General features: G+C 37.5%; 1 protein-coding gene across 4 annotated transcripts in view; it reads right to left on the bottom strand.

Annotated features, from left to right (window-relative positions):
* Nucleotides 1-1,046: 1,046 nt before the first annotated feature.
* The window catches only part of LOC126249027 (vinculin), a 286,160-nt gene continuing 259,522 nt past the window's right edge, over nucleotides 1,047-27,684 (bottom strand). For all 4 annotated transcript variants that reach the window (XM_049950637.1, XM_049950636.1, XM_049950634.1 and 1 more), the window contains one exon: nucleotides 1,047-10,635. The gene's annotated coding sequence lies outside the window, so the exon portion shown is untranslated. The remainder of the gene's footprint in view (nucleotides 10,636-27,684) is intronic.

Raw genomic sequence — 27,684 nt, forward strand, 5'->3', positions numbered from 1 at the left:
TCCTTCACAGTAATAGTACAATACAATAAGTTTAGTGTGCGTGATTTGGTCTTTTTCAAAGATTTTAGCAGACACAGGTGCTGGGAACGGAGTATCACCAGAGTACTGGGCCATTCACTGTACATTGTACAGGAACCCACTGGGCTGCAAAAGGGCCATCAAAATCATCTTTGTTCTGGTGGGCTATGTGACCCTGTCGGAGGGTTTCTCATTTTGAGAGTCAGTGCCCCTGAGAACCCTGCAGCCTCCTCCACCTTCACCTCCCTTTGGTCCTGCACCACAAGCACTGGACATGGAGCTCATGGACTTTGATGCAGTGCCATTGCCATCACCAGAGTTCTGGCAGCCCCAGCCACAGGAGGTTGGTTCCCCTGGTGGACTGCTGTGGACCCTCCAGTCACCACTGTACTTCCACCAATGGGAGATGATACCCTGTCCCTCAGTGTGTGTGGGCACCCTATGGGTGTCAGGGTGAGGGCAGGAGCTTATCATCTGTTGGAGTTGCGGCTGCTGTCTCTCCAATGTGGAGAGCTGCATCAGGTCAGTCTTTTGATTGAAAACTACAACAACAAGGATGCACAGAAACCAATACAGCATTTTGTGTACCAGAACTTAAATAAAAACCTTTTCTATGGGTTAAATATTTTACAATTTCAAAATGACGTTCTATTTGCTGTAACTTGCTTAGCTAGCATCTTTAGAACAAACCCTAATGGTTCAATTATTTTCTGCTTATTGCAATGGGTGTTCAGTGACTTTAGGCCACACAGGGTATGTCTAACAAAGTTGCAAATTAAGCTTGCCAGATAGTCTCCACTACCAAATATCAGTAACTTGTTACTTACTGTTACGTGTTTGAGACAAATAATCCATCACTTAGGGAAAAACTTATGAAGCAGTAACTGATGCACTGAAACCCTCTTTCATACAGCCTCTTCACAAATAATCAAAAATAATCTCAAAAAAGAAAAAGTAACAATGTTACAGCACATATTTTTCTAAGACAGGTAGGGAATACCAACACAGTCACGAATTTGTAATTATATTAATTATGTATTTATTCACAAATAAATTTTACACACAGCCTCTACACAGATTAGTAAACTTGGCACTTCTGGGAGTTCATACATAAATTGGCACTGTATCACGAGATACAAGACAATTAGGACACATTATGTGAAGTCCATGTGCGACTAACAGGTGGGAAGTATATACTTATTTGAATCAGTAATTCTTCCTGTTTTAAAACTGCTGCTAAAGCTATCTGAGAGCAAAGTGTACCATGCTGGCTCTGTTGCCCATAACAACAACAACAGATCAGTCACAACTGAGATGTAAAATGCTTCTGTATGTTTCCCTCAGCACTGTAATCAGTCTAACTGAATGACTGTTAAATGCTTAAGTTACAGGAATGATTGACAGGTAGCTGTGCTAGGTACCACATAAGGGGATCAAGAGTTGTACTTCCAACACTGTACCACATATGGATATCAAGAGTTGTAATTTCAATGAAACTACTTCCCATGTACAAAATGCAGAATTTCTAAAGGCAATAGAGGCAAATTCATTTGCTGTTGTATCAGGCTTGTGGGACAGAGAAATAGGGAAGAATATGGATCCTTCGTGTGTGTGTGTGTGTGTGTGTGTGTGTGTGTGTGTGTGTGTGTGTGTGTGAGGGGAGCACACGAGTGCATACAAATCAACTGGTGTGGTGTGGTAGGAAATCTGATACACAGGAATGCATTTAGAAAAAAAAACTCAGATTAGGTAGTCACTACCAAACACGTTATGTAGTCACATCAAATATACATAAAATAGATGCTGATTTTTAAAATTACTAAAATCAGAGATGCGAATTTTCTTCTCCTTACATTTAGAGGATAACATAGTTCAAACTTCATTTTATTGGAAGTAAGTTCACATACAAAATTTTAGTTAACAATCTTTATAAATATTATATGTTAAAAATCATTAAACAAAGAAAAGTATTAATAAACTTCACATCACATGAAATTGTATATTAAATAACAAAATATTTATTTCATTAAATCTAATGAAAATTAAATGAACACAGTTTATATATCTGAAGAAACAACAACAAAATTGTATTCACTATTACTAACAAAAAAAATTTTTAGTATTACTCAATGCAGTGTGAAGAAAGGACCAACAATTCAGGCACAAGAGTATAATATTTCTGCTTAAGCAGAATAATCCTTTTTTATTATCTCTCAATATTCCAAACTACATGATGTCAACATTACCACTACTTTACATGGACAAAGAGAGAAATTGAACTTCTGAAGAAAATGACAAAAATTGTGCACAGCAATCCTAATAGCGAAAAACCAAAGAACAAGTTACGTAAAGGACCCCTTCATGCTTACACAGTGCAGTGTGGTGATCATCCATCTGTCCGATGGAGCACAAAATGTGATTTATTTGAAATTGACACCTGCAATTAGAATGCTATTGTCATCATAGCTGGAGGCAGTGAGAACTTTCGTTGCTTATGATTTAAAATTCTTAGATGGTTAAAATTCCGTTTTTAAATCACCAGCTATCACAATAAAATGAACTGAAATATATAACAGCAGTGGTGAAAAATGCTACCTCTATCAACACATCCATTTTATTACTATGTATTTTTTTTTCTTTTATTTACTGAGTGTTTAATGTATCTCCTACTCCTCTCTCACTGAGGTACTATCTTCTGGCCTTTGCAAAGCTGTTATCCATTCATCTCCTTTCTTATACGGTACTAAGTAAACAAGAGGAGTAAGTCACAGAGTAAATGCAAATATTTCACCAAAAATAGCATTTACACTAGATATTACATGTCACAAAAAGAACAATGTGTTGACTGGTCACAAATGAACGATGTATTTTGATTAAGGGTTTCCAGAAATAGCTGTAACCAGTTGCTTTTTGTGATTTTTCAATTTTTATCTACCATGACCAGTTTCAAATCACACAGTAATGGAAATAATGATTTATTTACTTTTTGTAATGCATGTGGGAGTTGCTAACTGTAGTAAAGTTTGTTTAGTTCAATAAATTAATATTACCAGAAAACAAACATTACATTTTCCAGAACAGTGTATGCACCAGAAATAAACCATTGGATGCTAATAATCCTACACAACATCCACAATGCTCCAAACAATCAATAAATGTGAAGCATCTGATGAATCACTAGGCAATTCAAAACTGGTCATGGTAAATAAAAATTAAAGAATCACAAAAGGCGACTGGTTGCAGTTATTTCTGGAAAGCTTTATTCAACACAGTCACAGTGTTCCACATCCACAATGAATAAAAGTGTTTTGATTGGTCAAAAGTTACCAATGAAATGAATTATCATTTGACAATTATACTACACAGTTCTACAGATTTAATCTATTTAAGCACTGATAGGTTTCTATCTGTCATATAACTTTAGTATGGTTACAATGAAGCATATAGGCACATTTTGGCTGCACCAAAGTAAGTTGTTTTGTTTTGATGAGAGGAAAGTGTTTGGACATACATTTATCTTTATTAATTTAGTTAGTACACATTTATGAAGCTAATCTGAATAGTACGTTTACAATGCAACATTATCTTTGCAAATCTGCCATAAAACTACAGATCACTACGAGAAAATTTTGAGACAGCAACTGTCCCTATAGTTTTCACCAACTGTTGAGGCTTAACTAATCAAGTAATGACAACAGATATCAAGAGGACGGAAGGATGTACAGGGGTTCTTAAACAGCCTCTTGCACAAGGAACTTGGCAAGTTTATCACGAAAATACGTACTGGGAAAGGCAGAACTGGAACGCAAGTGAATAACAGAATGTGTGTGTTCACTGTCACAGCAGATGCTTAGTATCACTACCGCATTATTAGTGAAGTGAGCTCAAAACTACAATGCCATGTAGTGAATACAGCGAACATCCATGAAAGTTCAAATAAGACATTATCATGAATTACAACTTTTCGTGTATATTTTCTTGCTCTGACGAGCTCATTTATTACTATGAAAGAATTTCTGGCAAAATTCTGGACAAAAAAAGTAAAGTGATACTGGCAGCTCACATCATGCAGTAGGACAGAAGGAGTGGTTCATTTTTCTAACTCATGTTACTGTCACTGAAATTTCATGAATTATTGGTCCTTATCATTCATACATCTCACTGTATAGCCTCCTTACAGATTCATGTACTACTTACAGTAGTCAGCACTTTTATCATATACTGCAACAGAATAGAACTCCTTTAGCACAAAATATTTGTTAACAGTTTTAAAACATTATCAAAATAATAATTTAGAGAGTTCAAATACGTCTCAGTTATATGAGCAATGGCGAACGAGTTAGTCTAGTTCACATAAGAAATACTAATTCTGATTAGAGGCAGCATTAGCCTTTCAAATATGCAACAAAGAGTCAAAGTCAGGCAATGAGGTATGAGGTATGAGGTTGTAGCAATTGGGATAAAAATTAACATAAATAAATAGTCTAACTGCAGGCATTACATTCTAATACTTAACACACAATTTGTGGGGCAGCAGTACACAACTGGGGAACAACTAATTAACATGTTTTCTCATTACAATTGCACTGGCTAAACTATAACTGCTATAATGCAAATTTAAACTGAAAACTTCTCTCTCCTCCTAGCTTGTTTCCTGCTATCCTTTGGCTCGACTATGTATTCTTATGAATGATAGATCAGATACAGACCACAGCACAGGTATCATCTGCCCACCTGTAGCTGAGCAATTCACAAATACCTTGAGACAGCAGCAAAAGCTGACACTACACAGCTTCCCTCAAGGAACTAAATCTCATTTCATAGAAAAAAAAATTGCTGAGTTATATTGGCATTGAAAATTTATATGTTTGCAGGTGAGATCCACACTGCTTCCACAGATTTAATTGTTGGGAACAACAGATGTACAATAAAAAGGGAGAGGGGAGGGGTGGCAGGACAGCAGTCCTCTCATCACGAAATCATGAATTAACTATTGACTTCTTCAGAATAATCATAGTATTTCAAGAAATACAGCTATTAAAGGATCTTATTAACTGGTTAGAAACAAATACAAGACTGTGTTAAGTAGATCTGTATCAAAAACACTATACAGTGTTTCATGCCACAGTGCTACTTTAATTTAGTTGTTAGAATTAGTAGTAGGCCAATTCAACCAATAGCTTTTCTTTTCTGCCTATGAACAAAATAGGAGAGATTACATTTACTGCGGATTATATCATGTGTACTAACTGAATATAGCATAACTGGACAAAGAATTTTGAAGCAAGAGGAGAGAATAAACAAATTGTTTACACATTTCATGTTTAGCCTAAAATACACATTATTAAATTCGTTGTTGGTTTTTCTTTTATTGTGTGTAACAGTAATCTGAAATGGCTTATTTGGAAATTCATATTTTTGAATAATTACATGGTAACAGCTTAAAATCAATCAAAAGGAGATATACATACTTTGTCTGAAAATGAAGCAATTTCTGTGTCTCTCTCCTACTCAGAACATCTGCTATTTGGTGAGTAATAGTCTATGAAGTTAAATCATTATTTAGCAAATACAGGATGTGCTGAGCAGCAGACAGACATACACAAATTACTTAGTTTTCAGGCGAACATATTTTTATCTACTTATCCATAGTTTGGTGGCTCTTATTTAGTGAGTAGTGTTCTATGCTCATATACACATATTCCCTCTTGGACTTTCTAATGACATATACTGCCTTCTGAAAGTAGAACGTTTTTCCCACATTGCTTTTCTTCGTTGGTGCCTCAACTGGACTGCACACTTGATTACACCACATTCAATTCGAACCCGCAAACAAGGTAAATACCAAAGCAGTTAATGGAGGAATGTCAAGCAGAATAGTTTCCAACAGAATGAGAACATCACTCTCCAGCTGAACTAAACACTGGCAAAATATTGTATTTGAAGACTGCTTGAAAACATCTACATAAAAGGAAGTCTGGAAAGAAAGGTTCAAGACAAACTCCAAGAGCCATAAAGCTATTTTGACTGTAGAATGGTTGCATGGTCAGATACATTTTTAAACAATAGTTACCAACTACAACATAAAATTGATGATACAATTTTGCAACATTTTATAGTTTCTTGGCACCACTTTGTTGTACATAAGTTTGTTCATCAACAGAGAACTGCACTGAAGTTACAGCATCCACAGTGAAATCAGTTTCCTACAGAAAGACAAGTGAAACAGAAATCATAAACTTGGGTTATAAATGTCTGGCTTATGATTTTAGTTTATCCTTTATTTTACTGTACACCATGACGGCTCTCAAAACATTCAACAGTTGATTAATAATTCATCCTGTACATGCAGAGTAGCCCAATGATCATGAGCAAAGTGCTCAAAAGTGGCAATGGAAAGAAAGAATAAGACATTTTAGAAATAGCTCTCCAATTTAGTGTGGTTGATAGCTGTTTCCTAAAAACTCATCAAGCCGAGAGAAAACTCATTGTGAAAGACCACCAGGCATGTTAAAAATCATATAGTCTCTTGTTGAAAACAATAACAAAAGATACATTTTATTACTTTGTTTTCAAAAGTGTCAGTGTTTCCAGCCACTCTAAAAAGCAAGTAGAATATATTTAATGATGAAAAGCCACACACTGTAGTACCGTAGTAAGATATACAGTAAATCACCAATGAAATGAGTCAAAGTACGAGAGAGAGAGAAATTGAACTTCTGAAGAAAATGACAACATCTGTGCACAGCAATCCTAACAGGGAGCAACCAAAGAACAAGTAAAGAAGCCCTCCATGCTTACACAGTGCAGTTTGGTAGACATTCTTTGGTTTATTCCATAATTAAATAATGCAGCAGACAAACATATTCTCATTTTATTAAGATTGTTTAAAACTTTAGTATTTTAAGTAATTTTAGATTATTTATATTTTACTTACTATGTTGATGTGTGTAATGTGTATATTTTTGTGTGTAAAGAAATGACCTTTCCCTGTTAAAATAAAATTAACTCTTTCATTGTATTTACGATGTGACTGAGTTGTGATCTGCGTTAAGTGAAGTCATTTTAAGAACAGTTCATGACTGTGTGTTGCCACTGAGATCAAAACTGGCATAGTATCTCAGGGTGTAGTATCTTTAACAGATTTTTTTTTTTTTTGTTAATGTATCGTGTTACTTTAATGTACATTCTTTTTAGTGCCAATTCACATTTCTTATTCTGCACGCTTTTGAAGAATCCTAATAAAATTGGCTGTTTTGCACTCACTCCTGTCTGTAATGATGTTGGTAAGAACAGGATTTGTGAAAATGAGGCAACTCTTGTAATGGCGGACTTGATTATATAACTTTTGTCCATTTTAACAAACTGTATTGCAAAGTTTATGAATGTATAAAATGGAACAACAAAATTCTCTGTTTACAAAGGGGACTAAACTTATTTGCATGATTATAGATCATATTAATGGAGAATTTTCTGTTGTGGAATATGTAATTTAATCATCATTTAAAAATTTAGTACTAATACTGAAGTTGAAATAACATGGAGAAAATACATGCATGCAAAAAGATACAGTTTGCTGTTTTGCTTTTTGAGTCACAAAATACACAATGGTGGTGTCATTTGAATTAGTCAAAATAAAATGAACAATAAAGATTCAAAACAAACAGGTAAATCAATGAATGTCACTCTTGGAATGATTTGTTTTGTCACACTGCAGAAACAAATGCAGAGATTAATGTGTTTACAGCTCAACTTTTCAGCACAGTTAATACTGCCAAACTGCTGAGTGCAGACTCTAACAGGTACAATGTGGTTTGATGGAGAGGTATGGAAATTATTTGGCTCCTACACTTAAAAGATATTTATGGTGTTAGGTGTTTCAGGCATAAGCCCTATAATAGGGTTAAACGGTACCAGTTCAACTTTTAAGTAAAAAGAACAAAGCATGTTTAATGTAAATGTGAGGGTTTCACAGGCATATTTGCAGTGTACTTTCCGTGAAGACCACAATGAACATAAAGTATGATTATAACTGTGAAAAGTGTGTAAATAAAATTAATACAATTTTCAATCATGTGAAATTTTTCCTGGACTATACACCTTAACAGCAAGTATGGGGACAGTTTACGTGCCATAAATATAAACATTTCAGTCACATTATCCAGTTAGCATATTCCAGACAACTGTTACAGGCTAAAATAGTGGTAAGAGCAATAGATTTAATTTATTACTAAACCACATAAGAAAGCAATGTACACAATGAAATGACTTTCATTAATACACAGCAAAAAAGTTGATTCTTTCCTGATAGGAAGACAGATTCAGATAAATGCTATGTTTATAACTGTGTATTTATCAAGCATAGGAAAATGGCTCATATAGATAATTATATGGGTACACATGAGATATTTTAATGAAAACCTATAAAAATCTGCAATAGATGTATATGTAAAATTGACTTTCTGTATTGAGTCAAATATGAAATAAGTATCATTAAATAAAATTAATATTTGCGGATAGCAACAGGCCACAGTACATGTCAGTCTTATTATAGGCACATAGCTACACTATTTACTTTAACACGAGATTTCCTTTGAAGAATATAAAGCATATGGCAATTCTATTTGCACCACCAGTTAGCATCAGACTTTTGATGGGACCACATGTTCCCATAAGTATACAGATACTATATCTAATATGTGCGTTGATAAATTGTTGTGCTGACATTTCTAAGTAAAACAGTATGGAACTCCCACAAGATTTTCAGACAGTGTGAATGAACACCTGTCTAATACAAAAATAAGCTTATAGTCACAGATCAATTGAGACAGGTAGCATAAAACAACACAGCAATTATTTTAAAATAGATTTGTGATTCAAGGCAATGACATGTTTTCAACACTGGAACAACGTCCTTGCACCATTAAGCCATAGAAGCGTACATGATTATCAAATACAAGTGCACAACATTGTCTTTACACACCATATAATATTTCTTGCACCTTACAATTATCTTTATTATGTCTTCAAGGCACCTTATAGTTAACAGAAGATATGACGTGAGAACCTAACAAAATATTTTTAGTTAAAATTAACAGTTGATATTTTCAGGATAGACAATGGAGATGAAAACGTATAATGAAACGAATGTTTATTTTGCACAACTATGAATCTGGAGACCAATAAAAATAATTATCTTAGCTATAATGCAAAACTTAGAGTGTAAAACTGAGTGACTGAATTGCTGTGCTTCATCTCCTTAGTTTCCACTGAACCTCCAGTTGCATGCTTACACTTTACAACTGGATCAGTTTTGAATTACAGACAACCAGCATTTGACATTTTTGTTTAGTTTTAAATGTAATAACTGTAAATACAGCACTATTTGTGTTTAAATGACAATTATCTGCATCAAGTTAATTGCTTTCTTCATTGCTATCAGCCATAATTCGGAAAGTACCCTGGTAACTTGTTTATTTACAGACATAAAACAAAATTCCTGTTCACATTTGATAATGTATCAAATGAAAGTATTAGAATATAGAAGGAGAGGAGGTACAACAGCATCTGAAGAAATGCCGTATCCATTTAGTGCACAAGAGACAAAAACATAACAACACGTATTCACATGCCAGCTCTGAACAGTGATGAATGTATATGGTACAATGATGACAAAACCAAAATCCATGACACACATCAATCAGTTTTAGTGTTGTGATTTCTCACACATTCAATCCACTAGCTACGGAAGACAATGTGTTCAGAAATTTCCACGAAAACTGTAATAAGATGGTAGCACTAGTTAAAGTTCATTGGGAACATGGATTTGTGACCTACAGTTCAAACATCAGTCCACTAGTGACAGAACAATAATGACTCATTTTTGAAGTTTCTGAAGTAAAGTACCCAATAAATAAACATTATTAAGCTATAGTCACAAAAACACACAATAATTCAATGGCACAATTAACATATTAGATACTGTGTTACGACATGGCAAATACAATAAGTTTTTATACCCTATTAGATAAATAAATGAAAAAGATTTTTGATAGTTCCATACAGTTTCCTCTTTTTTTTTTTTTTTAAAAAAATGTTTGCTACAGTACTCCACACAAAATTCTGCCTATTTCCTCTTACACTAATTTTAATAATCACTTAATAAAGGTGCCAAAATTTTGATGTCTACAGACACTTTATGCTGTCTGCTGTCAACCTACACAGCAAGTGCAGTCAATTTGCTTGCATGTTAACAATATCGATGTTAAAGCTGAATACTTACACAATTAGTCATCACGGCTTTTAATTTCTACCTTTTTTTCCCCATAGTGCACGGAGGGATCTAATGTCTTACTTCAACAATAAAGACAGATTAAAAATAAGATAGATGGACATTTGCTAGAACTAGTTGAGACTCTAAAAATATTTTCCTACATTTGCTTTGTATAGAGTAAATCTCATTCTGTGGAAAAGACCATTAAAAATTACCCCATTTTTCTAAACAATTATGAAAATAGGTATTCCTTTCTGCATCAAAAGGAACATTCTAGTGATTAAGAGTATCACCTGGATGCAGCAACATCAGCCGTTCAGGTCAACTAGTTTTTTGCAAATAACCTGAAACATAAATGAAAGTATACTATTAATAACATTTACCAATATTATTGTTATGAGGAAAAACTAAAGCACTTTCAGTGAAAAGTCATTTTTTGAACGACCTCAGTATACACACCCTACGTGAAGTAGTGTCTTTACATAGGAGGCACCTGTGAGTGGGTTGTGTGAGTAACTGTATCCAACCTTACAAATATATTACGTCCAAACATTGTATCCCTATTTTCATTAGAATTTGAGGCTCTGAACAGTTGTGTTTTACTGAAAACTTTGGCTCAGTGTACACTGTAGAATTTATACCATCAACTGAAAGAATATATTGTTAAATTTTGTTAAGATCTGCCATGACAGAATTGCATTCAGGAATTGTTGGCTATATATTGTAAGTTAAAGATATCTAACTGTTCACTGCACTGTGCTGACTGCAAAGAACTGTACATGGGAAGGCTCAGTTGTAGGTAGCCGAGGTGAGGTGAGAAACTGTACAAAGAGTTCATACTATGTTAATAATGCAGGATGATAATACTGTGGACCAGGAGCAACTTAAATCAATGGAAGAAAAAACCTGTGCAAAAGAGCAAAGGTACTGCTAAAATATTCAGAGGCTGCAAGTTGTGTAGCTTTTAGTATGTTCATTATTTCTTAACGTGTTTCTAATTGTGAAATTCTGACAGTGTACAAGTGCAGAATCACAGGAACTATTTTGGAGATTCTAGCATGAGCTCTCTTACTTTTCATTTCAAACAACAGGAGAACCAAAGTGTGTGTAAAATTATGTTGGAATTGCTGAGTGCTCATTAACCTAGAGGTTATCTCAACAGTAATCATACCCTAGTAATGAAAGTATTTTTTTCACAGATAAAAATGACCCATTTCTTTATATGATTACTGTGATATGAATTTGACAGTGCACGTTACAATTTACAGGACAGAAATTGGTTTGCTGCAGCTCTTTGTGCTAGTCTATCTGAAACATAGGACAAGTGCATATACTCCATTAGCTACACTGTTACCCCTTAAATAACTAATTATTTTCTTATCTGTTTACTGATTTCACTTATACGTGTAGTGTGCATACTAGTGAACAAAGCATTACCAGATTATTATTCATACAGTATTTTGTGTAATCTTGTTATTCCATTATAATTTACATCTTTTAATTCCAATGACATTGTTAGTTTTCTGTAAAATATTTTCCTTTAGTACAAGTTACTGAAATTTTTCCATTAATATGTTTTCATCAAAATGGTGTGAACTAATTACAAATTATTCAAAAATCCAACTCAATGGTTAGCACTCATGTGACACTTTTCAGTAACTTTTGTACTGTTCTAAAAGTCATTAGGAAGTAATTATGCACATTTTGCTACACTCAAAAATACTTTAATCACTTGAACCCTTAAGCTTGTTTATTTCCTAGTTCTGACAATATATTTTGTTTACCCTAATTTTTCTGAACTGGCTAGTGAGTTTGATTATCAAAACAATACACTAATTAAGAAATAAATATTTATGAACCTGGAAATTTTATATGACAATAGGAAATCCACCATGTAGGTATACAGTGTATCAATTAAACACACTAATGTGGAAGACTTAAAGGACAAAGTAAGCTTTCACATGATGTGTCACTGCCAAGCAACATAGTGCAATGAACACTGACCATATGTAGAACAAACAGCTACAGTATAATATAATACCATATAGTATAGTATAGTATAGTATAGTATAGCAGGTACCTGAAAGAAGTGTACTGAGACAAACAAAAAAAGACATTTTTATTCAGAGACAATAATTAGACTGATGTGACCATGATTTATAATTGTCCCCTGGACTTCAAAAATAGTGAGATACGATTCTTAAAAGGATTTATGATCAGCACGGACAGCAATGCATGCTCTGCTACATGTTCCCATGCTGGCCACAAGGTTGGTAAGGAGTTCGTGTGGTTGGGCATGACATTCTTACACCAGTACAGCCCCATTTGGCACTATAGTCATGCTGACCTCATTCCACATGATGACCAAATTTCTGCGCACAACTAAATGACCTCTAGCAATATGGTCCCAAACCCTCATCCATCAAGTATTTAATATGTTATCTTACTTTATCTATCTCATCCTTCAGTTTTGTAGAGTTGTGTAGAACATTAAATAATCATCTAACAAACAGTCGTCTGATTAATTATTGGTGAACAAAATAGGCTGAAACAACCACTAAATCTGACCCTTTTATTACTATAAATTAAAATACAATTAGTGAATTCACAAAATATTCATATGCCTGTCTTTATATACCCCCTCCACAGAATAAGCAGTCTGCATTTAGCCATCAACCAATCAACATCTTAATGTTAAAGTCCATGGGCATCACACAATATGAGCATATTGTGTAGTACCATGTATGAAAGTCCATGCTTTCAAATTGTCATGATAAAATCTGTGTGTAAAAAAGTTCACAGGTACAATTGACTCAATTAACATCTCTCTGTTGACGTGAATGTAAAACTCGATCCTAAGTTAAATGTGTTAACGATTCACTCTAAGAATTGTGCAGAACTGACTATTATCTCATGAACTGTGATTTGTGTAAGATTAATGTGCAAGCAGACAGTGCTGAGTTTATTACAGAACTACATATTAAATATGTTGCTCCTGAAAAGATCACAAAGTGTATGTCCTAACCCGTTACTGATGAAAAAAGAGAAGTGTAAGGTAAACTGGTCATCGCCCAAATATGGTTGAACTGGAATACATTTGTTAATAACTCAATCTTAAATTGAGGGTGTTTTGTCTGTTATTGGTTAACTTAGTTAAAAATTCAATACAGTTTTCAGCAAGAGACTATGAGTTTAATGGGCTCCTGAGGATAAACCATTTGCAATCAGGATAGTAACATTAAATATCCTCTGCAAGCCTTTTCATTCCTCATAACTTCTGCAATCAACATCCATTTGAGCCTCTTTACTGTAGTTAAGCTTTAACATCCCTCTATAATTTTCACCCCTCTACTTTCCACTATTAGCAAACTGATGATACTCTGACGATTTTATGATTACTTTACTCAAGTTGTGATATACATTTCCTTTCTCACCAGTTTGATTCAGTATATCTTATGTGGCACATTTCATACGTTTTTTTTTTTCCTCCCCTTGTCTGAAATGTTCATTGTCACTATTTCACTTGTGTACAAGGCTACAATTCACTCACGTATCTTCAGAAAAGACTTCCTCATGGATATTTGATATTAACAGATATATTATTGCCAGTCTGAATTTTATATTCTCTCTACATTGGCCTTCACTAGTTATTTTACTGTCCAAATAGAAAAAAAATTATCTACCACTTTTAAACTCTCATTTCCTAATCTAATTCCCTCAGTATTGCCTGATTTAATTTGTCTACATTCCACTGCCTTTGTTTTAATTTTGTTGATACACAACTAATAACCTCTTTCCAACATGCTATTCATTCTATTCAACTGATTTTCAAGCCCTTCACTGTCTCCGACAGAATTATAATGCCAAAGGCTAACCTCAAAGTTTTTAATACTTCTCCCTGAACTTTTATTCATTTCCTAATTTCTTGTTGGTTTTCATTGCTGCTTGCTCGGAGTACAGATTGTGTAATATCAGAGATAGACTATGAACCTGTCTCACACCCTTCTCAACTACTGGTTCCCAATCATGTCATTTTGACTCTAGCAACAGCAGTGAGTAGATAAACTTCTGCTTACAAATAACCTAAATTGGAATGATCACATAGATAATATTGTGGGTAGAGCAAACCAAAGACTGTGATTCACTGGCAGAACACTTAGAAGGTGCAACAGGTCTACTAAAGAGACTGCTTACACCATGCTTGTCTGTCCTATTCTAGAGTATTTGCTGTGCAGTGTGGGATCTGCATCAGGTGGGACTGACGGATGGCATCGAAAAAGTACAAAGAAGGGCAGCTCTTTTTTGTATTATTGCGAAATAGGGGAGATAGTGTCACAGACATGATACGTGAATTGGAGTGGCAATCATTAAAACAAAGACATTTTTCGTTGCGATGGGATCTCCTCATGAAATTTCAATGACCAGTTTTCTCCTCCGATTGCGAAAACATTCTGTTGGCACCTGCCTACATAGGGAGAAATGATCATCATGATAAAATAAGAGAAATCAGGGCTCGCACAGAAAAATTTAAGTGCTCATTTTCCCGCGTGCCGTTCGAGAGTGGAATGGTAGAGACAGCTTGAAGTTGGTTCACTGAACCCTCTGCCAGGAACTTTATTGTGAACAACTGGATAACAATATGTATTTATGAAACATAATGCTCTTCAAGCAATGGTGATGAAAAGTGATTAACAGTGTCAATCATGTGATATTTGCTGAAGTGAAACCAATTTTCCAGACCTGTGTTAACTCAATACTGTGTAAAAATAGCTTCTGTAAATTTACAAAACAATTTAGTTTGAATGAGCAAGTTAAGGATTTTGGCTGAAAGCTTAAATATTAAAAATTCCACTATTAAATGCGCCTGTCTGCTGACCCATGGCTCCTCTACATCTTGGGGAGAAATGTATCCTAACACATATTACTGTTATTCTATCATGGTTTTTCCAAAGCAATCAGTTACTAATTACAAGTGCTGAATCTTAGGTTCTTAATTGTTGTTGTTGTTGTTGTTGTTGTTGTGGTCTTCAGTCCTGAGAATGGTTTGATGCAGCTCTCCATGCTACTCTATCCTGTGCAAGCTTCTTCATCTCCCAGTAACTACTGCATCATACATCCTTCTGAATCTGCTTAGTGTATTCATCTCTTGGTCTCCCTCTACGATTTTTACCCTCCACGCTGCCCTCCAATACTAAATTGGTGATCCCTTGATGCCTTAGAACATGTCCTACCAACCGATCCCTTCTTCTAGTCAAGTTGTGCCACAAATTTCTCTTCTCCCCAATCCTATTCAATACCTCCTCATTAGTTCTTAATTAAACTGCTGATACTGGAGTAATTCTGAACAGGGTACTCACTTCTTTTCATTAAATGATATTACATGATCTTGCATTAGAAAGCCACCTCGCAGCATTAAATACTTTTTGAGGATTATTATTGTTGTGCTTGCATTATTATTTCTTGTCTTGTACCTTGCGTGCATCTGTGTGTGAGTGTGTGTGTGTGTGTGTGTGTGTGTGTGTGTGTGTGTGTGTAATGACAGTAAAGTGTGCATTTGTACAAATGTGGTTCTACAGCACTGTTGCTTTCCCTGTATGGTATCCGTTGAAGAATACGATACACAACCTTTCCCTGTAATCAGGTCTTGTACTTCATTTAGTACAGTAGTAAACTCTTACCTCACACATGACGATTTCTGTATTATTTAGTTTGTACTGGTGACAAGTTCTGTTAATCTATTATGTCATCTAACACCATGGCAGCAAGTCAAGTTGCCATATTCAAAATTAGGAAATCAGCGAGTATGATGCTACAGATATGGGTGATGTTGGCAGTAGCAGTTTGTAATGAGAGTAGTGGAAAGTAAGAAGTGTCACCAGGCATGGATGACACAAAGACATACTGATAGTTCCATAAAACATTATCTTAAAATTGTGTTGTTGAAATTGAAATTTTGACAGATTTTAAAATTTAGTATAAGAAAATGCAAAACAGAATACTGGACTACAAACATACAGATTTTAATGCAGATGATCAGGCAGTGATAGCTGAAGGCTTATAACAGCAAACCAACAAAAATAAAATACCATATACGGTATTGAGCAAAAGGTTTTGAACGCTAGACATATTTTTTGATTTAACTAAGGCATTTGATTGTGTTAACCACAAAATATTGCTCCAGAAGTTCGACCATTCCAGAATACGGAGAGTAGCTCACAGTTGGTTCACCTCTTACTTTAGCAACAGACAGCAAAAGGTCATTATTCACAGTGTTGGGAATAGCTGTGATGTGGGATCTGAGTGGGGCACAGTCAAGTGGGGGGTGCCCCAGGGATCAGTGTTGGGGCCACTCCTGTTCCTTATTTATATAAATGATATGCCCTATACCGAGCGAGGTGGCGCAGTGGTTAGCACACTGGACTCGCATTCGGGAGGACGACGGTTCAATCCCGTCTCCAGCCATCCTGATTTAGGTTTTCCGTGATTTCCCTAAATCGTTTCAGGCGAATGCCGGGATGGTTCCTTTGAAAGGGCACGGCCGATTTCCTTTCCCATCTTTCCCTAACCCGAGCTTGCGCTCCGTCTCTAATGACCTCGTTGTTGACGGGACGTTAAACAACACTAATCAATCATCATGATATGCCCTACAGTATTACAAGTAACTCAAAAATATTTCTGTTTGGTGATGATGCTAGCTTGGTAGTAAGGGATGTTGAGTGCATCATTAGCTAGGTTTCAAATAGTGCAGTTCGAATGGTATCTGAAGTGAGTGATCGTTCAACACAAAAATTAGTCTACTTTGCTTATGTCACATGGTATTATATTTTGGGGTAACTCTGCCCATTCTGAAAGGATATTTTTGGTTCAGAAACGGTTGGTTTGGGCAATAAACGGTATAAGTTCACAAATCTCTTGTCAATCCCTGTTAACGAGTCTGGGTATTTTGACATTAGCCTCTCAATATATATGTTCCTTACTGTCATTTCTTGTTAACAATATTAGCTTATTCCCAAGAATAAGCAGCTTTCATGATCATTTTATTTCACTCAGTTAACACTCGGCAGAAATCAAACCTGCATTTGGATCGCACTTAGTTAACTCTTGTGCAGAAAGGTGTGTAGTATACTGCTGCAGCCATTTTCAATAAGCCACCACTCAAATTCAAAAATCTTAGCAGTAATCCACGCGCTTTCAAATCGAAACTGAAGAGTTTCCTCGTGGGTCACTCCTCCTATTCTGTTGAGGAGCTCCTTGAAAAATTAAGCTGATTCTTGTTCTATTGTTGATTGCGTTTACTTAAATTTATGGATTGACTTTTTTCGGGTTCATAAACATTTTCTTTTTATCTGTTATTACTTTTGTGTTGTAATTTCATGTACTGACACGTTCCATGACCTTGGATATTTGCTCCTTAATTTGGTCCAATGGCACCTGACATGTAAATAAAATTAAAAAAAAATAGTCAATGACAGTACATCCACTTGCAATGATGACGCATCTGCATATAGCATATTCTCCAGATCTTCTCCAACTGTTGTTTAGCAGTTGCCCCAAAATGAAGAAAAATCTTGAAGAAGCAACAGCTGGTTTCACTAACACTTAGATAAAAAAGTGAAACTTCAAGTACACTGGACAGAAACACACAAAAATAATAAGCAGCAGCATATGATAAACGGGTGCTTTTATAGACTACCAGTGTCATGTGCAGTAGTGGTTAAGCACTCAAGAGAGAACATGTAGTATTTTGTGAATAAGTTTCCTGATCATGCTGTTGTTAACAGAGGGTGAGTCCAACTTGCCTGGTATAGAATACGAGAGTCAAGCGATCAAAACTGGTATCGGAGACAGATATTTGTGTGACATTATTCTGATATCGTGTCCAAAAGTTAATTCGAGCAGATAGTTAGAGAACCAACTGTGAAAGTAATGTCTTGACCTTCTAGCAACCAACAGACCTGAACTTTTTGAATCAGTCAACGTAGAGGAGGGTATCAGAGATCATAAGGCAGTTATAGCATCTATGATCACGAGTATTACAGGGAATGTTAAGAAGGGTAGGAAAATATTTTTGCTTAGTAAAAGTGACAGGATACAAATTACTGACTATCTGAGTAGTCAACATCAAATGCTGAGGATGAAGATGTAGAGCACATAAGGAAAAAAAAAAATTCAAAAACATTGTTCAATATGCCATAGACAAGAATGTCCTGAGCAAGGTATTAAGGGATGGGAAAGACCCACCATGGTTTAATAATCTTGTTAGAAAATGGCTTCATCACAGATTCATGAGAAGTCAAAAACTAACCCACAAACAAAACTTAAATGAAGATAAAATAAGCATAAGGAGAGGAATGAGGAAAGTGTTCAATGATTTTGAAAGTAAAATTCTTCCAATGGAGCTGACTCAAAACTCTAAGAGGTCTTTGTTTTAGTAAATGCAGTAAGAAAATCAAAATAATATATTCAGTCACTCAGGGACCCTACTAGAACTGAAACAGAAGATGATAAAGAGAAGTATGAAATACTGAATTCAGTGGAAAGGCATAATCAGGAACAGATGAATCTACTCTATCTAGCAGAAATAATCTCCTAGCCTTCTTGATTGATTCATTTAGTAACCATAGTCACTATGATGACATCATGGACACTAATCCCTGTCTCTATACTGATGCTGTCAAATCAGGTCAGGGCAGTTTGTAGCTACAAGGTCTAAAATGTGTCTATTGTGAGTGGGCTGTTGACATAGCTGCTCAAAACAGCTTTTGGAAAAGTTGTTTGAAAATATTTTGCAGGAATGTCTGTCTGTACCCCCTGTGGTGAATCCATAGACATCCTAGTCTACACTCAGTAGGTTAAAGTTGCCGCCAATAAATATGTCATGAACTGGGTACTTCTGCACTACTGTCCGTAGTAATTCAAAGAAAGACTAAAACTATCACTGTGGAATCGGATGGCTGGTAAAACATATAAAACATCCAACAATGAACTTTGTTTCACCTGTACCCATTACACGTGACCAAATAAGTTCACTATCACACTCAAATTTGACCCCAAGAGAGAGAATATTTTTGTCAAATGCAATAAACACTCCCATTCCTATGCCATCTAATCTGTCATTTCAATATATGCTCCATAAATTGCTAAATATCTTGGAGCTTACTGCAAGGGCATGCTGAGAAGCCTCAGAATTACTTGTGTGGAAACTCTTAAAGCTTCTAAATAAAACAAATGTTATTAATATTACACATCTTTATTCTTCATGTCTACATATTTATTTCTCAACATAGTTACCCTGGCAATGAACACATTTCTCCCAATGAGAGACCAGTTTGATGATACCACCACTGTAAAATGTTTCACTTTGTTGATGGAACCACAACCTCACGTTTCATCACTATGACGGCGTTCTTCAAGTTTTGCAAACAGATGAAAATTGGATGAGGTCAAATCGGGACTGTATGGAGGACGACTGAGGACAGTGAATCTCAGGTGTCCAATTGCTGCAGATGTCACAGTGCTCATGTGTGGTCTGGCATTATCATGATGAAGGGAGCTTGCTCCATGTGTGGACAAACTCTTTGAATTCGAAACTTGATTACAATGCACTGTTTCCCAGGCACTGATATAATTATGTCACACAACACCATGTTAAAGGATACGATTTGGAGCCCTTTATTCGCAGAGGCCTGCTAATACGTAGACATGAAGCATAAAGATGTAGAATGTTAACAGCATTCATTTCTTTCAAAAACCTTAAAGAGTTTTAAAATAAAACATTGGAGGTATTATTTTTCAGCATGCCCTCATACTTCAGGTTACAACCAGCTCTTGGTTCCAAGAATAATTTGAGCATGATAACTTTTCTGGAGGGCAATAAATTGGGGAAGCTTGTTAATTGTACTTCAATAATTTACTGACAAAATTTTGACAGTCAAAATGTCTTTACTCAAACTCGGTCTGATGTCTCTTTCTGCATATCAACTGGTGAGTATTTATCAGAGCACATCAAACTACTGGCTAGCCTAAGAAACCATCATGTGCACTGCACAAGTACCCTGCTACCCAAGTAGCTGCTTCCCTTGTGCAGTGCACCCCTGACGTAACAACAGTAGTCCTACAATTCACCACCCTATAATGCAGATCTAGAAATCTGCAGGCAAGACTGTCACAGAGTTGACAAAGGTTTTGGTTGAGACCCCCCACTCAGCTCCAAACCAAAGGACCCCGTCACCTCTGGGAATAAGCTGCAAATTGCAACCTCTGCTTACACCATCACATGTGAGGTCAGCAGCCTTCACCACCTCTAGCAGCTGCCTTTATGAACTGAAAATTGCCTCAGAACCCAAGCAACAGGCGTCATTACTGACAATTTAAGTCACAACTTGCAGATGAGTGCCCTTTCATGCTCGATAGCCAAAGGCAAGGGTCTGCCCCACATTTTAGATGAGGCCTCCCTGGCAGACATACCAAGTGCACATTGGCTTTCTTACTGGTCCTGCAGGCTATTTCCCCCAAGGGGAAAGCTCCATATAAGCTGCCCTTGTGTGCCTGCTTGGAACCTGCTGACAGAATGGCCACCTGTCCACTCAGAGTGAATAAGCAAGGCCTCACAGCCAGTCTACACATTGGCTCTCCACGTGAAGTGACGCAAATGTGTTACCACTCACCAATCATCCTGCTGTGAGGGCAGATCTACTGCATACGGTAAACTAGGGCCTGTGGGAGAATCAAGTGACACCTGAGGTGTCCAATGCAGTGCACCACATTTTCTGCCACTACTACACTCTGAGGCAGCAGTCTTAATAGAACTGACCGTAGCCAAAAGAATATCCAGCTGTTTTGGAACTGTGACCATCTTCACCTGCACCTGTACAAACCACGAACATGTCCTAATCATTCAACAAGGGTTGACTGAAAAGTAATGCCTCCACCTTCATAACTCTTCAACAGTTGGCAGCATTGGTATGCGGCAGGTACTGGCTTGTTCCTTAGCCTCTTCTCTACAGCTCCTTTTGGCGGGAAGCCTTAGCATTGAATGGTTGTGTTGTTACAGTGTAAAGTATGGAACCCTGTGCAGATGGTCGGTCAATGTGATTTAAGCAACATGCAGTCATTGAATTCTTGACAGGAGAAGGTGTCACCCCAAAGGAGATTCATCACAGAATGAAAGCAGTTTATGATGATTGTGTTGATGTGAGTACCGTGTGTCAGTGGGTGAATAAGTTTAAAGATGTTGAGGCGGAAACATCTGACCTGCGTGACAAACAAAGAGTTGGAAGTCCTGTAACAGCAACCAATGAGTTTCACAAGCAAAATGTTGACAGATCGATTCAGAACAATCGTCTTATCACTCAGAGAGAAACTGCAAGCACAATCGGCATTTCACAAGAATGTGTGGGTCACACTATTGCTTTGCTTGGCTATTGGAAGACCTGTGCACGGTTGGTACCCCGGATGCTGACTCCTGAAATGAAAGCACACAGACTTGAAATCTGCCAGGAACTCCTCTCATGTTCCGAGAATGAAGGTAACACCTTTCTCCATTAAACTGTGACAGGAGACAAAACATGGGTACGGGTACACCATTACAACCCGGAGACGAAACATCAGTGTATGGAATATCAACACAAAGACTCGCCCCAGAAAATGAAATTCAAGATGCAGACCTCAGCTGGAAAAATCATGGCCACAGTGTTCTGGGACACATGGTGTTATCCATGTTGATTTGCTTGATCGTGGAACAACAATAAATTCAGAGTGTTACATTACACTGCTGCGAACTCTGAAACGATGGCTAACAAGGGTCTGAAATGAAAAGGAAAATGTTTTCCTGCAACATGACAATGTCAAACCACACACTTCACATGCCACCACAGCAGAACTTCAGAGACTGAATCTCCATACAGTCCAGATTTAGCACCGTATGACTTCCATCTGTTCCCCATAATGAAAGACTATCTGCGGGGACATCATTATGCTTCTGATGAAGACGTTGAGAGAACTATGAGACTGTGTTTGTGGAAATAGTGTGTTGACTTCTTCCTTGATGGCTTCAGAAAATTTGTTCATTGTTGGCAGAAATGTATCCAATTGGCTGGTGATTATGTGGAAAAGTGAATATTGGTAATTAAAGATCACATTCTAAGGATTATTTCTGTGTTTGATATATTAAAATATTCCCATCCAAACCCAATTAACAAAGGTGGAGGCATTCTTTTTCATTCAACCCTCGGAGGATTACTAACGTAAGTACTGACCATAAAAGCGTAGACAGAAACCTAGATATGCGAACTGCTACCCTTCTGATGTGCCACTAATGGAGGCTGATGCCTTATGAGCTGTGCAGCTACCTGTTCAGAGGAAATGACAGTCATGCACAGATTGCCTGATGCAGATGTGTAACAGGCAACAGTTGGGGCCTGGCTTATTGGCTTACTAGGCTGAAACGAATGGTCCCTGGCACTTTAAAACAAATCAAAGCTGACTAGTGCTCTACAGACTGCCTGAATTTACACTTACAGTTACAAAATGCAAGAGCAAACCTCTTATATAGAAAACTACACACAAAATTTCAGAAATTTGGTACTAATAAAACTCAGAAAAGCTAAATATGGACCTTGTCGCTATGCAGGTATGTACCGGGCAACAATTGAAGCCTAATTGATTACCGAATAACAGACGACATTTGGGACTGGATTCAAGACTTCTTTGCAGAGAGAACTCTACGAATCACTCTTAATGGAACAAAACTGGCATATGTAATGGTAATTTCAGGAGTACCCCAAAAAAGTGTAACAGGACTGTTATTTTTTGCAATAATTATATAAGAAGTAGTCAAATGAAAATGAGACAGATGGGGAAAAAAGTAAGTAAACTGTTTATTATTTCAAATGTAATCACCATAACCATTAATCCAGTTATCCCACTGTGACACAAGATGGTTATTCTCTTGATGGAAAAATGTTTGCACTTGCACGATTGTATCCACACATGCACCTCTTCATTTGAAGCAAATCGATGGCCATGAATGTCTTTCTTTAGGGCTAAAAGAATATTGTACTTGCATGGAGAGAGATTGGGACTGTATGCAGGATATGAGAGTGGTTGCCAGCAAAACTTCGGAGGTGTACTTGAAACATCCTTGGCAAAATGTGAGCAGGTCATATTGCATCAGTATGTAACTCATCGTCAAACGTGGTGAACACAGTAGTATCGATGGACACAAACTGGATCTCTACAATGACTGCCTCCCCTAACAAACTGTTTATTGACTTGCATGCATTTAACAAACCAGTAAAAGTGTAAGTGGACAAAGGAGCTGCAGTGACTTTAGTAAACGCACAAACGTACGTGAACTTGGGCTCCTCTTCGCTCACACAGGTTTTACGGAAGCTGATAGCTACAATAAACAGCAGATTCCGATCTAGGTCAGTTTTCCAAGCCTGTCTCTTAAAAATCTGTTGCTCACTCTCTCACCTTCCTTGCTGGAGATCATTCCCACAGTGCAGACCTGTTCAGGTTAGATGTGTTTAACAGTCTTGATTTCTTCATTGCCGATGACAAAATTTTTGTCATACCAAGTTCCATATCAGAAACTGGAGTTCCTCTGCACTGAGTTTTTGTCTCTGTTTTCCCCTGCGCTTGGTTGTGCTATCGGTTTTCAGGCCGACATTACCAATTAAAGTCAGCCCCTCTCTTTTTCGGGTACGGCAGGTGCTATTTCCTCCAATGAATGGGCTACGCCATTGGTCATCATTAAGAAGTTGATGGGTAAGCTTTGTATCTGTGGAGACTCCAGTGTCACAATTCATGCACATTCCATGATAGATACATACTCTTTGCCCTGTCCTGACAAGTTGCTTGCAAAATTAACAGGGGCCACTACTTTTCCAAGTAGGTGCCTTCTTCTTATCAATACACCTTTCAGACTATACCAATATCAATGCTTCCCTTCTGGTATTGCTAGCATGCCTCAAATTTTTCAGCATTTCTTAGCACAGCTGACAGCCTCTGTGGCTGGCTGCATCAATTATCCTCGACAATACTGTGGTTTAGGGTTCTTCCACCAAAGACTATCTTAGAAATCTTTCTGTTTTGCAGTTTGTGGGTCTCGCCTCTTACACTTCCTGTGCTCAGCACAGGTGGCCCAGCAAGTCTCTTTGTCCCCTAGCTGATGCAGCAGCGCCCACTGGAGTGTCTACATGTCAATTTTGCTGGGCCATTCCTAAATCAGGATTGGCTCACTGTAGTGGATGCCTATTCCAAGTTTCCGTATGCGGCATATGCGACCATGTCCATGGCGGCCACTATTTTGGGCCTGTTTGAGAGCTTTGCAATTGAGGGATTTCCATGTACCATAGTTAACAATAATGGCTCCTAGTTTGTTTCTCAGGAATTTGCATCGTTTTGTCTGGCTAGTGGTGTTCACCATCTCACAGCTCCCCCAATTTCATCCTCAATCTAAAGGTGAGTCTGAATGCAAGATTTAAAACTCAGATGTGGACATATGTTTCTGGCACATCCCCTGAAGCTGCTCTAGACCACTTTTTGGGTTCATACCATTTCAGTTCAGTGGGGGGACAAGAGCCAGGTGGAGCTGCTTTGTGGACGCCGACCACAGACCATCCTTCACCTGATGCATCTGACGCGATGTCCGCTGCCATCACCAGCTCTGCGAAGGTTCTGGCCGGGTGGGCCTGTCTGGTTTGTGGTTTTGGCTGCCGGTGTAACAGGGTTCCTACTGTCACCGAGCATCACCGGGGCCAGTGTCTGTGTGTCATCCGCACTCATGACAGGCAGATGTACTGTCACTTTGACCAGCTGCGACCATGCACAGCGGGGTCTGTTCTGGATGGTCTACCACCTCCCCACCACTGCCACTACCGATGCCTGTTCACGTGTCGCTTTGCACCGCGGGTCGCTGCCTGCCAGACTGCTGCCTCCGCCCCGCCGCCCCCTCCCCCTTCTTGACTGCTGTTGCTGGTGCAGACCCACTGCACCTAACACCGCAGCCACCGTCGCTCTGTTGCTGGGTTCCATGAGGCCATCATCTCCAATGTCCCAGCTGATGCCCCCGGTGCCAACTGCTGAGCTTTATGAGGACTTCAGTATGGAGATGCTATCCCTGTTCTGCCCTATGGCCTCTCACAAGAGAGGGTATGGCCTGCCAACCTGCCCCCCTCATCACTTCTGTCCCTACTTGTCAGTGACTGCCCACTATATGCTGCAGCCATCGTTGTCTTCGGCGATGAAATGGTCGTCAGTGCTATCATTGGTGTTTTACGCGACTCATAATATCAGTGTCTTTTTTTTTTTTTTTAACAATATCTGTGCTTTTTTTCTGTACCAATGCTTTTCTTTGTGCCTAGCATTTTCATGTTTGTATGTGGTTTTCCCATCCCCTAGAAGAGAGGAGTGCTGTACCTTCACTCATGATGCATGTGATTTCAGAGGTTGCGTGTCCATACAGTGCACAGGCCTGCTTATAGAGGCCACATGACCTGGGTCAGCCCCCTGGCATGCTCTGGTGGGCCGCCAAAGAAACAGTATTATTTAAACAATCACAAATGTTGGCTCAGCCTATTCTGTAGCCTGTATTACTGTTGTCTATACTTCGTTCATCACAAGAATAAATCTGATGCAAAAAAACACAAACACAATGATTGATCAGCAACTGTAGCTCTCGTACATTGGTGCTGTTTCGCTCTTGGAAGTAGGTCTAGCTTATGAATTCGATATCTTATTACTAGGTCACTGTAAATGAAGCTTTAAGACATTCTGATGTATTAAGAGGCAACATTTTTTGTAATCATAGTTTAGCTGCGTAATTCTTATTTAAAAAATCATGTAGAGTCACAGTCTCTGTATACGCTACTTGTGCTTTGATTGGGATGACACTGCTCCCTGCTTTGTAGTGAAACACATACACGGAATGGCGAGAAACAAGTTTTTATTTATGTTTTTCATAAGATTACAGAGAAAAATCAGCTTTGATGTTTTACGAGAAACATCATGTAACAAAAATAAGGGAGAGTATTATAACAATATGTGTTGCGAAATCGATAGCATCGTAGATTGGTAATCGTGTGCTTGCGGGCAACAGTTCACAACTCGTTTTGGCCTACAATTTTTTTTTGTTTGATTTGAACATTTAAATCATTTAAACAGGAAATTCATCAAATATATGGAAATTAACTCACACTTAACCACCATTTTTCAAGAACACTGTATGTCTTCTAGTTATAATTATATGACGCACACAAAATTCTGGTTTTCATTGCACATACACTTTCTTAGTATTGATATTTTATACATGATTGTTAAAGGTTTGTTGAAATTAAGAAAACATTACACAATTAAATTTCTTGGAGAAAAATCAAATACTCTTTGTCTGAATATGCCCATCGCTTTGTAGGACAGATGTGGTCACACACGAGCCACAGTGTTAAGCATCATAGAAACATGGAAAACAAACAATTTTCATGACGTCGGGCACACTGTACAAATGCTGCATTTTTACAGTTGTTACCTTAGCACTGCAATCTGAACTCAACGGAAATGATCTGAAGCCAAGTTAAGGGATTTGTTGTGAGAAGTAACTAGACTTTTAAATTGACAAATGCACTGGAACTAATGCACAAAGCTTCCTGTCACATCATTGCCAAACAATGGTGAAATGCAGAGCAGCATGTCATAAAAGACAAGGAAGAAATGTGGATTTTTTTGGTGGCTCGGGATTCTGCTGCTGAGCGTCTCTTTATCAGTGTAGCAGTACTGAAATGTATTCCTTGGAGTCTGATATGGAAGGAGTTCAGAGATTACCAGATGACTGACTATCAATATCTTCAGTGGCTTCAATTTTAACTACATGGTGAAATCCCAGCAGTGCGCTTTTATGCCACATATAGCTCCGCAGAAAAATTACCCTTGTGAAAGTCAGGAATTTTCATCACTCTTGTTTTTAATTACTATACTATGTTAGCTAAGATCTAGAGTATGTTATGTTTTCCATCCTGTCACCTAAGAAGCATATCACCTGAGTTTTACCATATCGTATTTCCTTCTGTTTAAAAATTAAATGACATTCAAAGCTATATTGTTCTCAGCTCATCTCTTTTTATGTCTTCACTGCACTTATTCCCATTACTGCAGGTCAGTTGGATCACTTGCCTGACTGGCCAGTGCTGACCTAGTCAAATGCGCTGGCCTCAAATTATCGCCAAGTCGATGTATGCATAACACACAGCATAAAACATATTCTTATTACCATACTTGACTGTACTCAAGACAGCTTGGCTTCCACTCCACGTGAAACAAAATCCAATGAAGTTCCAGCAAATGTGAAAGAATACACAGTGTAATGTTTACACGAGATTTATTCTTGTGATGAACGG

This window comes from Schistocerca nitens, chromosome 3 (genome assembly GCF_023898315.1).
Source record: "Schistocerca nitens isolate TAMUIC-IGC-003100 chromosome 3, iqSchNite1.1, whole genome shotgun sequence".
Taxonomy (NCBI): Eukaryota; Metazoa; Arthropoda; class Insecta; order Orthoptera; family Acrididae; genus Schistocerca; species Schistocerca nitens.